The sequence below is a fragment of the Rhinoraja longicauda genome, chromosome 16 (assembly GCF_053455715.1).
Source record: "Rhinoraja longicauda isolate Sanriku21f chromosome 16, sRhiLon1.1, whole genome shotgun sequence".
In the NCBI taxonomy this organism is placed as follows: Eukaryota; Metazoa; Chordata; class Chondrichthyes; order Rajiformes; family Arhynchobatidae; genus Rhinoraja; species Rhinoraja longicauda.
The window spans coordinates 1,392,793-1,409,498 of NC_135968.1; the positions used below are offsets into that span (position 1 = coordinate 1,392,793).

At 48.4% G+C, this 16,706-nt stretch overlaps 1 pseudogene across 1 annotated transcript in view; it reads left to right on the forward strand.

Annotated features, from left to right (window-relative positions):
- The first annotated feature begins 6,710 nt into the window (after window positions 1-6,710).
- LOC144601064 (von Willebrand factor A domain-containing protein 5A-like) overlaps window positions 6,711-16,706 on the forward strand; it is a 31,731-nt pseudogene continuing 21,735 nt past the window's right edge. Inside the window, exons 1-3 of the transcript XR_013548234.1 lie at window positions 6,711-6,752; window positions 13,337-13,386; window positions 16,177-16,379. The product of XR_013548234.1 is annotated as a von Willebrand factor A domain-containing protein 5A-like (transcript). The remainder of the gene's footprint in view (window positions 6,753-13,336; window positions 13,387-16,176; window positions 16,380-16,706) is intronic.

Consider the following 16,706-nt stretch of genomic DNA (forward strand, 5'->3'; position numbering starts at 1 on the left):
CATTGGTCGTCAGCGCTGTTTGTCAATCGTTCCTCGAGCTGATTGGTTGCAGGCTGATGTCATCCCGCCCCCCCTTTGGTTGAACGTCAAAGTGACTCCTGGTGCCACTTGACGCCATCTTGTTTGTCCAGGGTTTTCAGCTGGGGTCGGGTCGGGGTGGGGTGGGATGCGTGGGGTGGGATGCGTGCGTGGGATGCGTGCGTGAGGTGGAGTCAGGTTAGATTTGTCCACATCAGGGGGGACAGGTACAGCCTGCAGAAGTTGAACTGCGTTGGAGAACTTTGCTCCCTGACCTCCAGCACCAAACATGGCCAACTTGGGACCGTCCTTGGTCCCAACTCTCTCCACCGTCCCAGCGCCAAGTGTAGATGGACGGGTGTGATCAATGGTCGGCGAGGTCTCAGTGGGACGAAGGACCCGTTGCCATGTTGTATCTCTACAAGTCCCTTTCAGAATGGCAGGCAGTGTCTAGTGGGGTACCGCAAGAATCGGTGCTGGGACCGCAGCTATTTACAATATACATTAATGACTTAGTTGAAGCGATTAAAAGTAACATTGGGAAATTTACAGATGATACAAAGCTGGGTGGCAGTGTGAACTGTGAAGAGGATGCTATGAGGATGCAGGGTGACTCAGACAGGTTGTGTGAGTGGGCAGATGCAGTTTAATGCAGATAAATGTGAGGTTATCCACTTTGGTGGGAAGAATAAGAAGGCAGAGTATTATCTGAATGGTGTCAAGTTAGGAAAAGGAGAAGTACAAAGAGATCTGGGTGTCCTAGTGCATCCGTCACTGAAAGGAGGCATGCAGGTACAGCAGGCAGTGAAGAAAGCCAATGGAATGTTGGCCTTCATAACAAGAGGAGTTGAGTATAGGAGCAAAGAGGTCCTTCTGCAGTTGAACAGGGCCCTAGTCAGACCGTACCTGGAGTACTGTGTGCAGTTTTGGTCTCCAAATTTGAGGAAGGATATTCTTGCTATTGAGGGCGTGCAGCGTAGGTTTACTAGGTTAATTCCCGGAATGGCGGGACTGTCATATGTTGAAAAACTGGAGCGACTAGGCTTGTATACATTGGAATTTAGAAGGATGAGAGGGGATCTTATCGAAACGTATAAGATTATTAAGGGGTTGGACACGTTAGAGGCAGGAAAGATGTTCCCAATGTTGGGGGAGTCCAGAACAAGGGGCCACAGTTTAAGAATAAGGGATAGGCCATTTAGAATGGAGATGAGGAAAAACTTTTTCAGCCAGAGAGTTGTGAATCTGTGGAATTCACTGCCTCAGAAGGCAGTGGAGGCCAATTCTCTGAATGCATTCAAGAGAGAGCTAGATAGAGCTCTTAAGGATAGCGGAGTCAGGGGGTATGGGGAGAAGGCAGGAACGGGGTACTGATTGAGAATGATCAGCCATGATCACATTGAATGGCGGTGCTGGCTCGAATGGCCTACTGCACCTGTAGTCCATAGACACAAAGTGTTGGTGTAAGTCAGCGGGACAGGCAGCATCTGGCGAGAAAGGATGGGTGATGTTTCGGGTTGTGACCCTTCTTCAGACTAATTATAGGGAAGAAAGACTGAATGCAAGAAAAGACCAGGACAAATTAGGGCCGGTAACAGATGATCTCAGGCAGGGTTGCTCCCCGAGAGTGTAGGAAGGAACTGCAGATGCTGGTTTACATTGAAGATAGACACAAAATGCTGGAGTAACTCAACGGGACAGGCAGCATCTCTGGACAGAAGGAATGGGTGATATTTCGGGTCGAGACCCTTCTTAGTTTATTGTCACGTGTATCGAGGTACAGTGAAAAGCTTTTTTTGCCTGCTAACCAGTCAGCAGAAAGACTATACATAATTACAATCGAGCTGTCCACAGTGTACAGACACATGGTACACGGAATAAGTCCAGTCGAAGATAGTCCGAGGGTCAGCAATGACAGAGATAGTAGCTCGGGATGGCTCTCTAGTTGTTGGTGATAGGATGCTTCAGTTACCTGATGAAAGAAACTGTCCCTGAATCTGGAGGTGTGCGTTTTCATACTTCTGTACCTTTTGCCCAATGGGAGAGGGGAGAAGAGGGTGCAACTTGTCCTTGATTATGCTGCTGGCCTTGCCAAGGCAGCGTGAGGTATAAATGGAGTCAATGGAAGGGCGATTGGTTTGGGCTGCGTCTACAATTCTCTGTGAGATCTTGTGGTCTTGGATGGAGCTGTCCCTAAATCATGCTGTGATGCTTCCCGATAAAATGCTTTCTATGGCGCATCTGTACAATCTGCAGAACCAATGCAGCACAGAAACAGGCCCTTCGGCCCACAATGTCCTTGTTAACCGTTTTAGCCGATCTACACCAATCCCATTTGCATCAGGACCGTATCATGGGACACAGAAACAGTACGGCAAGGAAACAGGCCCTTCGGCCCACATCGTAGCCACCAAGGAGGAGATGAAGCAGGTGAGAGTTTGGCCGGACCGAGGGGACCAAGGGCAGGGAGGGGGTCAGGAAGGTCAACAGTGGCGATGCGGTGGGAGGCAAGGGTGTGGTTGCTGCTCCATCCCTCTCTGCTGAGGTAGGCCGGGTGGATTTGGAGATGAGGGGTCCAGATGTGGTGGAGATGTTGAGATACATAGAACAGTACAGCACAGGAAGAGGTCCTCAGCCCACGATGTCTGTACCAAACATGATGCCAAGACCTACTCATATCTGCCTGCATATAATCCATAGCCCTCCATTTCCTGCATATCCATGTGCCTACCCAAAAGTTTATTTAATGCCACTACTGTATTGAGTCGGGACCAATAATTCCAATGGTTCTTTATTGTCATGTCAGCATTGCACAGTGACTGTGGCAAAGCGCTGGCAGAATGTCATCTGACACATGAGCGAAAAAACTAAATCCCCATAACCCCTGACACCCTTACTAATCAAGAATCTATCTATTTCTGCCTTCAAAATATCCCTTGACGACGTCCAATGCCGTCTGTGGCAATGAATTCCACGGTTTTACCACCCTCTGATTGAAGAAATTCCTCCTCGTCTCCTTCCTAAAGGAACACCCTTTAATTCTGAGGCTATGACCTCTGGTCCTCGACTCTCCCACTAGTGGAAACATCCTCTCTGCATCCACTCACTCATCCAGGACTTTCACTATTCGATAGCTATCAATGAGCCCCCCCCCCCCCCCCCCATCCTTCTAAACTCCAGCGAGCACAGGCCCAGTGCAATCAAACGCTCATCATATGTTATCCCACTCATTACTGGGATCATTCTCGTAAACCTCCTCTAGACCCTCTTCAGAGCCAGCACATCCTTCCTCAGATATGGGGCCCAAAATTGTTCAATACTACAAAAGTTGTGCAAGTGAATTTTCCCCTCCATATCTCTGTGACCTCTTCAAGCTTACAGGAGAGTGGAGAAATACACACTGTATTTACTAATCACTCCATGACATGCACAGAGGCAGGGCAAAATGCCAAGCTTGCAAAACCATCACGAGGGAATGAGTCATAGTTTGAGGGTTGAATTTCATCAATCCAGATAACCTTAGATACATAAGCACCTAGAAAATCTTGTTTGCTGCAGCCCAGACTCAGTTCAAGCATAAATTATGCAAACATTCTACAGACAGAGAAAAGAAAAAAATGTCCCAAAAATAACCTAAAACATTAGAGCAAAAATAGACAATTAGAAAACAAGTCCATTCTAACGTGAAGTAGAGAAATATAGAACAAATGAATGAAGATTTTGTTTTATACTTCACCCTCTATATCTCTCGTTTCCTTTTCCCCTGACTCTAATCTGAAGAAGGGTCTCGACCCAAAACGTCACCCATTCCTTCTCTCCAGCGATGCTGCCTGATCTGCTGAGTTACTCCAGCATTTTACAATACAATACAATATATCTTTATTGTCATTGTACAGGGGTACAACAAGATTGGGAATGTGCCTCCCATACGATGCAATAAATTAATTAGCTAGTCAGTATTAATTTAAACAACCCAATGAAACAAATTGTAACAGCTTTAAAACAGAATAAAGTGCAAGTAGATCTGTGCCGGTTCACTGTGCGATGTGACCATCCGGCTCAGCAGGACCTGTTCATAGCAGCTATGGCCCTGGGGATGAAGCAATTCCTGAGTCTGGAGGTGCGGGCGTAGAAGGCCTTGTATCGCCTGCCCGATGGTAGAAGTTCGAACAGACTGTTGCAGGGGTGTGAAGAGTCTTTGTGGATGTTGGTGGCTTTTCTGTGTTGTAGATGCCCTCCAAGGCTGGTAGCTGTGTTCCGATGGTCCTCTGAGCTCTATGGACTATCCGCTGAAGAGCTTTCCTCTCTGCCTCCGTGCAGCTGAGGTACCACACAGGGATGCCATGTGTTAGGATGCTCTCTATGGTGCAGCGGTAGAATGTCGTCAGCAGCTGTTGGGGTAGACCAGACTTCTTCAGTGTTCTTAGGTAGAACAGTCGTTGCTGTGCCTTCTTGACCAGCGCAGCAGTGTTATTGGACCATGTTAGGTCCTCCGAAATGTGAGTGCCCAGAAACTTGAAGCTGGACACTCCCTCCACACTATCCCCATTGATAATCTATCCTCAGGTTTAAGCCAGCATCTGCAGTTCCTTCCTACCACATTTCCTTATCATCATTGGCTTTGACCTGTCGATTTCTCACGTTGTGCTTCTATATCTCCAGACTCCCTCTTGTCTGACGAAGGGTCTGGACCCAAAAGGTCACCACAGCTTCTCTCCAGAGATGCTGCCTGTCCTGCTGTGTTGCTGCAGCGTTTTGTGTCTATCTTCATGGTAGAACGTCATAGAGTCATACAGCACATAAACAGGCCCTTCGTCTCGACTCAACTCAAATTTCACTGTACCATAATTTGTACATGTGACAATAAACTGACCTTGAGACCTTGAAACCATGACCATGATGCCCCATCTACTCCAATTTGCCTGTGTTTGGCCCATATCACCTCTAATTCTTTCCCATCCATGTACTTGTCCAAATGTCTTTTAAATGTTGTTATAATCCCTGCCTCAACTACCTCTTACAGCAGCTTGTTCCATATACCTACCACCCTTTTTGTAAAGGCATCACAAAATGCTGGAGTAACTCAGAAGGTCAGGCAGCATCCAGGAGAGAGGGAATGGGTAACGTTTCGGGTCGAGACCCTTCTTCAGACTGATATCGGGGGGACGGGACAAAGAAAGGATATAGGTGGAGACAGGAAGACAGTGCGAGTACTGGGAAGGGGGAGGGGAAGAGAGGGACAGAGGAACTATCTAAAGTTGGAGAAGTCAATGTTCTTACCACTGGGCTGCAAGCTGCCCAAGCGAAATATGAGGTGCTGTTCCTCCAATTTGCGATGGGTCTCACTATGGCACTGGAGGAGGCCCAGGACAGAACGGTCAGACTGGGAGGGGGAGTTGAAGTGCTCAGCCACCGGGAGATCAGGTTGGTTAAGGCGGACTGAGCGAAGGTGTTGAGCGAAACGATCGAAACGAACCCTTTTTGTTAAAAAAAGTTGCCCCTCACGTTCCTTTTAAATCTTTCTCCTCTTACCTTAAACCTTTGTCCTACTGTTCTTGATTCCCCTACCCTGGGTAAAAGATTCTGTGCATTCACCCTATCTATTCCTGTCATAATTTTCTACACCTCTATAAGATCATTCCTCAGCCTCCTGCTCTCCCAGGAGTCAGGTCACCCGATAGCTTGGGCCATTCAATCCTGGCAATATCCTCACAAATCTCCGCTGCGCTCGTTCCAGCTTGATGAGTCAGGAGTCCAGTGTGTTTGATTGCCACATATTTCGAAATGGAACAATTACATTCTTCCTTGCAGCAGCATAATAGGTCTGTAAATACAATATTGAAGAGATAAAATCATTTAGAAGATTGAGGGGGAATCTTATAGAAACTTACAAAATTCTCAAGGGGTTGGACAGGCTAGATGCAGGAAGATTGTTCCCGATGTTGGGGAAGTTCAGAACAAGGGGTCACAGTTTAAGGATAAGGGGGAAGTCTTTTAGGACCGAGATGAGAATGTTTTTTTTCACACAGAGAGTGGTGAATCTGTGGAATTCTCTGCCACAGAAGGTAGTTGAGGCCAGTTCATTGGCTATATTTAAGAGGGAGTTAGATGTGGCCCTTGTGGCTAAAGGGATCAGGGGGTATGGAGAGAAGGCAGGTACGGGATACTGAGCTGGATGATCAGCCATGATCATATTGAATGGCGGTGCAGGCTTGAAGGGCCGAATGACCTACTCCTGCACCTATTTTCTATGTTTCTATGAACAAACAAAAAAAAAGAATAAATAAAATTCCCTTTATTAGTGCAAACAAAATAAAGGGCCAAAGTCGCCAGTGGAATCAAGGCAAATCGTAGTTCAAAGTGTTTGCAGTGTTCAAGTTGTTGCAGAGAAGCCGTTCCTGACCCTGGAGGTCACTGTTTTCAGATTCCCGTGCCTTCTCCCCGAGGGCAGGAGTGAAATTAGAGTGTGGCCAGGGTGGCGTGGGGTCTCTGATGATGCTGGCTGCCTTCCTTTCGAAGGTGGGGAGGTGGAATAAACTCGGCCAGGCTTGAGTTGGGCGGAATCAGGAAGTAATTTGTGTTCCACAATTGAGAGACACTCCCAGGACTTGAAGCCTCAGCGCCGAGTCAGTGCCAGTGGCATCATGTGGGAAGGGAGAGGCGTTTAGTCAGAGTTTTGCAGGCAGTGCCAAAGACCGGCAACAGGAAAACAGCAAGCGGCAGCCAGAGAAAGGGTAAATATCTGTTGAAATATCAAAGTGAGAGAGAGAGAGAGAGAGAGAGAGAGAGAGAGAGATATAGAGAGAGATAGAATGTGAGGAGTGTGTGAGAGAGAAGGTGAGAAGAGAGGGGGGAGGGGAGAGTGTAAGGGAGAGAGAGAGGTGAGGGAGGAATGAGGAGGAGAGAAGGTGAAAGAGAGGGAGGATAGTGGAGAGAGGAGAGGGTGAGAGAGACGAGAGGGAGGAGAGGGGGGGGGGAGAGAAAGAGGAGAGGTGAAAGAGGAGGAGAGGGGAGAGATGGAATGAAAGGGATAGAGAGGGGAAAAGTGAGAAGTCAAAAACAGGGCGAGAATAACAGGAATAGAACGAAGAGAAAAGGAGTGAAAAGGAGAGGGAGGTAGGATAAAAAGGAGTATGATGAAAGGAGATAGAAAGAGAAAGGAGAGACAAAGAGAGGGAAGAAAAGTAAGAAAAAGGACAGAGAGAGAGCAAGTTGTGAAAAGGAGAGAAAAAGGGAGAGTGATAAGCAATGAGCTGGAGGAAGCAGGTGGGTCGGGCAGCATCTGTGAGTGGAAAGTCCGGGCGGACTGATGCAGGGTGTTGACCAGAAATGCCAACCATTCCTTTCCACCCACTGATGCTGCCTTTGGGTAGATTGCTTGTTGGGCCAGATTCCAGCACCTTCAGTCCCTTGTGTCTCCCAACGGAAGCCGGATCAGCGATCCTGACCACAGGTGTTATCTGTACGGAGTTTGCATGTTCCACCCGTGACCTGTCTAGCTTTTCTCCAGTTTCCTCCCACCTTTCAAAGACGTACAGGTTTGTAGGTTAATTGGCTAGGTATGATTGTAAATTGTCCCTAGTGTGTGTGTGTGTATAGGACAGTGTTGGTGTGCAGGGATCGCTGGTCGACACGGACTCGGTGGGCTGAAGGGCCTATTTTGGCACTGTCTCTCTCAACTAAAAGACAGGGAGGTTGAACAAGAGAGAGATCGTGCCAGGAAGGTGAGCAGTTCTACCTGGAACGGGTGTGGGACGGTGGGTGCGTGGGAGAGGGCAGGTCGCCTCTGTGAACTGCCAGCACCCCCTGGCTGGGAGATGTCCCGGTCTTCCCAAAACCCCTGGGCCTCCCAGCACACCAAGATGTCCTTCGGGGAATGCTGCCAACTGGCTCATCCCAGACTGCAGGAGTACATGCTGAGGGACGCACTGAAGCTCGGTGCTGCCAACGCCAAGGCTCTGTGGGAGAGGACCATAGTCTCGGGTCCTTCCGCCACTGGACAGTGAGGGGCAGAGTCAGTTCATAAGTGATAGGAGCAGAATTAGGCCGTTCGGCCCATCAAGTCTACCCCGCCATTCAATCATGGCTGATCTATCGTTCCCTCTCAACCCCATTTCTTCTGCCTTTTGCCTTCTACCCTTAACCCCTGACCCACGTACCAATCAAGAATTTATCCATCTCTGCCTTAAAAATATCAATTAACGGTCTCCACAGCCTTCTGTGGCAATGAATTCCACAGATTCACTGAGACTCCTCAAACAAGTGGGATCACAGGGTTGTTTAGTCTACGAAGGCTACTGAGTGTGACACTAATGAAAGTACAGCCACAAGGAATAGGTGACGTTTCGGGTCGACATACTAGGGACAATTTACAGTCAAATTCAGGTAGGATGTAACATGGAACCCAAATCTCGGTTAAAAAAAAGAGAGGAAGTAAAATTTAAGTATGACACGCAGAGTAAATGGCAGGGAGTTAGGGGAGTTGTTGTACAGAGGGACCTCAGGATGCAAGTCCACAGCTCCCTGGCATAGAGGGAGAAGAGAGGGGAAAATAGACACAAAAAGCCAGAGTAACTCAGCGGGTCAGGCAGCATCTCTGGAGAGAAGGATTGGGTGACGTTTCGGGTTGAGACCCTTCAGAATGGTACCTGGTAAGGGAAACGAGAGATATAGACGATGATGTAGGGAGATAAAGAACAATGAATAAAAGATATGCAGAAAAGTAACGATGCTAAAGGAAACAGGCCATTGTTAGCTGTTTGTGGGGTGAAAACGAGAAGCCAGTGCAACTTGGGTGGGGGTGGGGAAGGGATTAGAGAGTGAGGGAATGTCGGGGCTACCTGAAGTGAGAGAAATCACATTTCATACCACTGTGCTTTAGGCCGTCCAAGCGAAATATGAGAAGCTGCTCCTCCAATTTGCGTTTAGCGAGGAAGATGGCTTTAGGTACCAATTCCATTAAAGGCTGAGACAAGGAGGATGAGGCTTGGGACGTGATGTTGCAGCTGTACTAAACGTTGGTGAGGGTGCATCGTGTGCAGTTCTGGTTGCGTCTGAGAACCTCACCACAGGAAGGATGTGCAGAGGAAGAGCACGGCAGAGATTCAAGAGTTGAGAGTGTTTAATTGTGCAGGGTGCCAAACTGGAACAATGAGATTCTTACTTTCAGCAATATAACAGGGCTGTAAACACAGTACACAATAGATAATACAATAGTTAAAGAAATAAAGTTCAATAAATAAAAATAAATATATATATTGGTGCCATACAAAACAAAAACCCAAAGTTCCTAATTCTCTCTCTCTCAGAGCAGAATTAGGCCATTTTTAAAGAAATCTTTTTTTAGAGATACAGCGCGGAAACAGGCCCTTCGACCCAGCGAATCCGCGCCGCCCAGCGATCCCCACACATTAACACTATCCTACACACACTAGGGACAATTTTTTAAAACATATTACCCAGTCAATTAACCTACATACCTGTACGTCTTTGGAGTGTGGGAGGAAACCGAAGATCTCGGAGAAAACCCACGCAGGTCACGGGGAGAACGTACAAACTCCGTACAGACGGCGCCCGTAGTCAGGATCGAACCTGAGTCTCCGGCGCTGCATTCACTGTAAGGCAGCAACTCTACCGCTGCGCCACCGTGCCGCCATTCGATCATGGATGATCCATCTTTCCCTCTCAACCTCAATCTCCTGCCTTCTACCCATAACCCCCGACACCCTTAGTAATCAAGAATCTGTCAATCTCTGCCTTAAAATAGCCATTGACTTGGCCTCCACAGCCCTCTGTGGCAATGGGTTCCACAGATTCACCACCCTCTGACTAAAGAAATACCTCCTTGTTTGAAGGTTAATTGGTGTTTGTGGTGTTCAAGAGCCGAATAATTGTAGGGAAGAAGATGTTTCTGTAACTGGAGGTCATATTTTTCAGACTCCTGTACCTTCCCAATGGGTTAGTTTCGTTTAGTTTATTGTCACCGGTTCCGAGATACCTTGCGTGCTAATCAGTCAGCTGAAAGACAATACATGATTACAATCGAGCCATTCACAGTGCATAGATACATGATAAGGGAGTAACGTTTACTGCGAGATAAAGTCCAGTAAAGTCCAGTCAAAGCTAGGCCAAGGGTCAGCAATACTAATTCAGGACCGCTCTCTGGTTGTGGTTAAATGGTTCAGTTGCCTGATCACAGCTGGGAAGAAACTGTCCCTGAATCTAGAGGTGTGCGTTTTCACACTTCTGTACCTTTTGCCCGATGGGAGAAAGGAGCGAGTTGGCAATGTGTCTCGCCTCCTTGATGATGCTGCTGGCCTTGCCAAGACAGCGTGAGGTATAAATTGAGGCAATGGAAGGGAGATAGACAAAAAATGCTGGAGTAACTCAGTGGGACAGGCAAAATCTCTGGAGAAGGAATGGGTGTCGTTTCGGGTCGAGACCACCCATTCCTTCTCTCCAGAGATGTTGCCTGTCCCGCTGACAATAGACGCAGGAGGAGGCCATTCGGCCCTTTGAGCCAGCACCACCATTCAATGTGATCATGGCTGATCATTCTCAATCAGTACCCCGTTCCTGCCTTCTCCCAATACCCCCTGACTCCGCTATCCTTAAGAGCTCTATCTAGCTCTCTCTTGAATGCATTCAGAGAATTGGCCTCCACTGCCTTCTGAGGCAGAGAATTCCACAGATTCACAACTCTCTGACTGAAAAAGTTTTTCCTCGTCTCCGTTCTAAATGGCCGACCCCTTATTCTTAAACTGTGGCCCCTGGTTCTGGACTCCCCCAACATTGGGAACATGTTTCCTGCCTCTAACGTGTCCAACCCCTTAATAATTTTATACGTCTCGATAAGATCCCCTCTCATCCTTCTAAATTCCGGTGTATACAAGCCTAGCCGCTCCAGTCTTTCAACATACGACAGTCCCGCCATTCCAGGAATTAACCTGGTGAACCTACGCTGCACGCCCTCAATAGCATGAATATCCTTCCTCAAATTTGGAGACCAAAACTGCACACGGTACTCCAGGTGCGGTCTCACTAGGGCTCTGTACAACTGCAGAAGACAGTCAAAGACTAAAGTAAGTAATCGGAAAGATTAGAAGACATTTGGACAGGTACATGGATAGGAACGGCTTCGAGGGTTATGGGCCAAATGACCCCCATTCTTTTAGTTTTCATTTACGTAACGTGTGTGGAATTTGGTATTCAGAGCAAGTCCACAGGTGTGGCCCGCACAATACTGTGAGACGGAGAGTGTTTGTGCCTTGTTTTCACGTTGGATTTACCCGGGCGTATCCCTGTTTGTAAAGGGACCTGCGGCTCCTGTAAGCAAACTGTTGGGGAGCGGTTGCTGAGGTCGCTAGGTGACATTTTTTGTAGTTGGGAGGGTCGAAAGACGTGGCATCTGAGATAAAGACAGGACACACTGCAAACACTCAGCAGGTCCAGCAGCATCTACGGAGCGAGAAGCATTGGATAATAATCGTTTTAAGGTCGGTAACCTTGGATTGGAACATATACGGAGGTTCAGGTTAATGTTTATTATTATCATCACGTGTACTGAGGTGGTTTCGTTGAGTTTAGATTATTGTCAAAGATAGACACAAAAAGCTGGAGTAACTCAGGCAGCATCTCTGGAGAGAAGGAAAGGGTGACGTTTCGGGTCGAGACCATTTCTTCAGATATTGTCACGTGTACCGAGGTACAGTGAAAAGCTTTTGTTGCGTGCTGGCCAGTCAGCAGAAAGACAACACATGATTACAATTGAGCCAGCCACGTTGTAAAGATACATGATACAGGAAATAACGTGAATAAAGCTTAGTGATAAAGTCCTGTAAAGCCTGATCAAAGATAATGTGAGGATCTCCAATGCGATGGACAGCAGTTCAGGATTGCTCTCTAGTTCTGGTAGGATGGGACCTGACTGGTTGCCTGACAGCAACTGGGAAGAAACTGTCCTTGAATCTGGAGGTGTGCGTATTCACACTTCTGTAGTTTTGCCTGATGTACCAATAAGTGCTGCTGACTCAAAGCTCCACAGATCTGGATTCCATCCTGACCTCTGGTGCTGCTGTGTGCAGTTTGCTAGTTCTCCGATTTCTCCCCCATGTAGATTGTGGTCATTCTTATAACACAGAAGAGTGTAGCCCAAGAACAGGCCCTTCTGCCCACATTGTCTGTACCAAACATGATGCCGAGATCAATTCTTATCTGACTGCACATGATCCATATTTCTCCATTCCCTGAATATTCATGCACCTATCCAAAGTCTTTTAAATGCCACTATTCGTTAGTTTAGTTTAGAGATGCAGCAGGCCCTTCAGCCCTCTGAGTCCGTGCCGACCCACAATCACTAGTTCTATCCTCCACACGAGAGACAATTTACAGAAGCCAATTAACCTACAAACCCGAAAGTCTTTGGAGTGTGGGAGGAAACCGCAGTACCTGCGGAAAACCCACGTGGTCACAGGGAGAACATGTGGTCACAGACAGCACCTGTGGTCAGGATCGAACCCGGATCTCCAGCGCTGTGAGGCAGCAACTCTACCGCTGCGCCACCGCGCCACCACCTTGTATCTGCCTCAACCATCGCACCTGGCAGCGCGTTCCACACATTCGCCTCACACATCTCCTATCATCTTTGCCCCTCTCATCTTAAAACTATGCCCTCTAGTATCTGATTTTTCCTTCATGGGAAAATGTTGCCTCTCATAATCTAATAAACTTCTATCAGCCATGATTGAATGGCAGAGTAGACTTGATAGACAATAGGTGCAGGAGGAGGCCATTCGGCCCTTCGAGCCAGCACCACCATTCAATGTGATCATGGCTGATCATTCTCAATCAGTACCCCGTTCCTGCCTTCTCCCCATACCCCCTGACTCCGCTATCCTTAAGAGCTCTATCTAGCTCTCTCTTGAATGCATTCAGAGAATTGGCCTCCACTGCCTTCTGAGGCAGAGAATTCCACAGATTCACAACTCTCTGACTGAAAAAGTTTTTCCTCATCTCAGTTCTAATCATGACTTCTTGACTCTTGTCCTCAATGCGTTGACCGATGAAAGCAAGCACAGCGTGCTCCTCCTTTACCTCCACCTTGCCCTGATGATCCCCATCTAGTGGCGTCTGGGGAGTGGGGGGGGTCTGAGTGATTCTTCTCAGCCTCGGAGCACAGTCAGCGATGGTTGGCGTGTGGGTGACTGGTGGTGTGCTGGGCTCAGAGCGACTGGGCCACGTGACGAGCAGAGAAGGTGGGTGGGGAGGCCAGTGGAACCAGAGACCACCATGGTACTCATGACTTTTCCTTGCGTTGCAGCGACACAATGGAAGGACAGTGTGGACTCTTCACAGCTTCGAACGCCCCAGGTAAGGAGACGCCCACCTACACCACGTTTCCTCTCAATGTTGACAGTGGCCATTCAGCCCATCCAGTCCTAGCCAGCACACACACACACTTGGGCTAACATATGATGATCGTTTGACAGCACCGGGCCTGTATTCGCTTGAGTTTAGAAGGATGAGGGAGGACCTCATTGTAACTTACCAGATAGCGAAAGGCCTGGATAAAGTGGGCGTAGAGAGGATGTTTGCACTAGTGGGATAGTCCAGGACCAGAGGACGTAGCCTCAGAATAAAAGGACGTATCTTTACAACGGAGATGAGGAGGAATTCCTTTAGTCAGAGGGTGGTGAACCTGTGGAATTCATTGCCACGTAAGGGGTAACTCAGTGGGCCAGGCAGCATCTCTGGGGAACATGGACAGGTTACATTACGGGTCAGGACCCTTCCCAAAGAGGTACTCCAGAAACTTGGAGTTTGACCTGCAGTGACTAGTGGCTTGCTGCAAGGCTCGGTGCTGGGACCCCAGTTATTTACAATGTATATTAATGATTTAGACGAGGAAATTAAATGTAACATCTCCAAGTGTGCGGATGACACAAAGCTGGGTGGCAGTGTGAGCAGCGAGGAGGATGCTGTGAGGCTGCAGGGTGACTTGGATAGGTTGGGTGAGTGGGCGGATGCATGGCAGATGCAGTGTAATGTGGACAAATGTAAGGTTACCCATTTTGGAGGTAAGAACAGGAAGGCAGATTATTATCTGAATGGTGTCAGATTATGAAAAGGGGAGGTGCAACGAGATCTGGGTGTGCTTGTACATCAGCCACTGAATGTAAGCATGTAGGTACAGCAGGCAGTGAAAAATGCTAATGGCATGTTGGCCTTCATTGCGAGAGGATTTGAGTTTAGGAGCAAGGAGGTCCTGCAGTTGTTCAGGACCCTGATGTGACCGCACCTGGAGTATTGTGTGCAATTTTGGTCTCCTAATTTGAGGAAGGAGATTCTTGCTATTGAGGGTGTGCAGCGTAGGTTCACCAGGTTAATTCCCGGGATGGCGGGACTGACATATGATGAAAGAATGGGTCGACTGGGCTTGTATTCACTGGAATTTAGAAGGATGAGAGGGGATCTTATAGAAACATATAAAATTCTTAAAGGATTGGACAGGCGAGATGCAGGAAAAATGTTCCCGATGTTGGGGGAGTCCAGAACCAGGGGTCACAGTTTAAGAATAAGGGGCAAGCCATTTAGGACTGAGATGAGGAAAAACTGTGGAATTCTCTGCCACAAAAGGCAGTGGAGGCCAATTCACTGGATGTTTTCAAGAGAGAGTTAGATTTAGCTCTAAGGGCTAAAGGAATCAAGGAATATGGGGAAAAAGCAGGAACAGGGTACGGATTTTGGATGATCAGCCACGATCATATTGAATGGCGGTGCTAGATCGAAGGGCCGAATGGCCTCCTCCTGCACCTATTTTTCTGTTTCTATGACCTGTTAAGTTACTTTGAGTAAACCTGCATCAGTGGTTCCTTGTTTCTACATTTTCTCAGAGGCAGGTTCGTCAAATGAAAATTCCACAAACCGGGATGACGTACAGTGGGAATAAGTGGGAAGAGGTGGTCCATTGGGATTGTGTGCAGTGGGAATAAATGGGACGGGGTCAGGCCCATTGGGGTTGCAGGACTGAATGGGAAGAGATTAGATCTATTGGGGTTATATACAGTGGGGGTAAATGGAATCCACTGGGATTCGGGATGGTGGGAAGGGATGAGATCCATTGGGATTGTGTACAGAGGGAGTGAATGGGAAGGCATGAGATCCATTGGGATTGGAAGCAGTGGGATCGTTCTTCGGATCGTTCACCTTGTTGTGGTGAAGAGGCTTGCGTGCCCCCATGATTCCGAGAACGATGCCGTCGGAAGCACTAGCTGCTGGTAGGGCCACCCATGGCGGTGAGGTCCAGGATGAGGGTCCAGACTAAGAACGATTGAACCTACAAGACCTCAATGGCTGTGGAGGCGGATGAAGGCTCCAATCATCTTGGTCCCCTTGCCATTGGAATGAGTTGATTGATTTGTGAAGGAGCGTGTGCTTCTTGGAGTGCAACATCAAGTACACGTTAAACAAACGCACGCACAGGTGTCTTTGTTCTTCGGATCGTAGACCATCATCCTCGACCTCGATGGATAGCCACCACGACGAAGCAGTGGGGAACAAATGGGAAGGGGTCGAGTCCATCGGAATTGTGGGATTGAATAGGAAGAGGTTAGATCTATTGGGATTCTGGATCGTAGGAATAAATGGGAAGGGGTGACATCCATTGGGATTGTGTGCAGTGGAAGGGAATGGGAAGTGGTCTGGTCCATTGGGATTGTGGATGAGGGGAAGGGATGAGGTCTGGCTGGGATTGTGTACAGTGGGAGAGATTGGGAAGGGATCGTGTAAGAAAATAACTGCACATGCTGGTACAAGTCGAAGGTATTTATTCACAAAATGCCGGAGTAACTCAGCGGGTCAGGCAGCATCTCAGGAGAGAAGGAATGGGTGACGTTTCGGGTCGAGATCCTTCTTCAGACCCGAAACGTCACCCATTCCTTCTCTCCTGAGATGCTGCCTGACCTGCTGAGTTACTCCAGCATTTTGTGAATAAATGGGAAGGGACGGGGTCCATTGGGATTGCGGTCAATGGGAATAAATGGGAAGAGGTTAGATCCATTGCGATTGTACACAGTGGTAGTGATTGGGAGGCGGTGGGGTTTATACGGATGGTGTGGGATGGAACTCGCCCTCACCCCATTGCCCTCTCCCCTGTGATAGTGCCTCTCAAGGGTATCTCGGCCCGCCTGGAGGTGAAGGGGTTTGTGGCCGACCTCTCTGCCAGCCTGGAGTATGTGAACGAGGAGTCGGACCCCCTGGAGGCCATGTTTGTCTTCCCCATGGACAGCGACTCTGCTGTCTACCACTTCGAAGCGCAGGTGGGAGGCAAGACCATCGTGGCCACCATAAAGGAGAAGGAGAAGGTGAGTGATCAGCCGGAACCAGGGGGGCCGGAGGTCGGGGAGGCGATGTGATGGGAGGGGAGGTTGTGGTGGCACGATATCCCTTGCAGATGCGGGAGGTCGGGGTGGGGTGGGGTGGAGGGCTCCTGAGTTGGACAATAGACAATAGGCGCAGGAGGAGGCCATTCGGCCCTTCGAGCCAGCACCACCATTCAATGTGATCATGGCTGATCATTCTCAATCAGTACCCCATTCCTGCCTTCTCCCCGTACCCCCTGACTCCGCTATCCTTAAGAGCTCTATCTAGCTCTCTCTTGAATGCATTCAGAGAATTGGCCTCCACTGCCT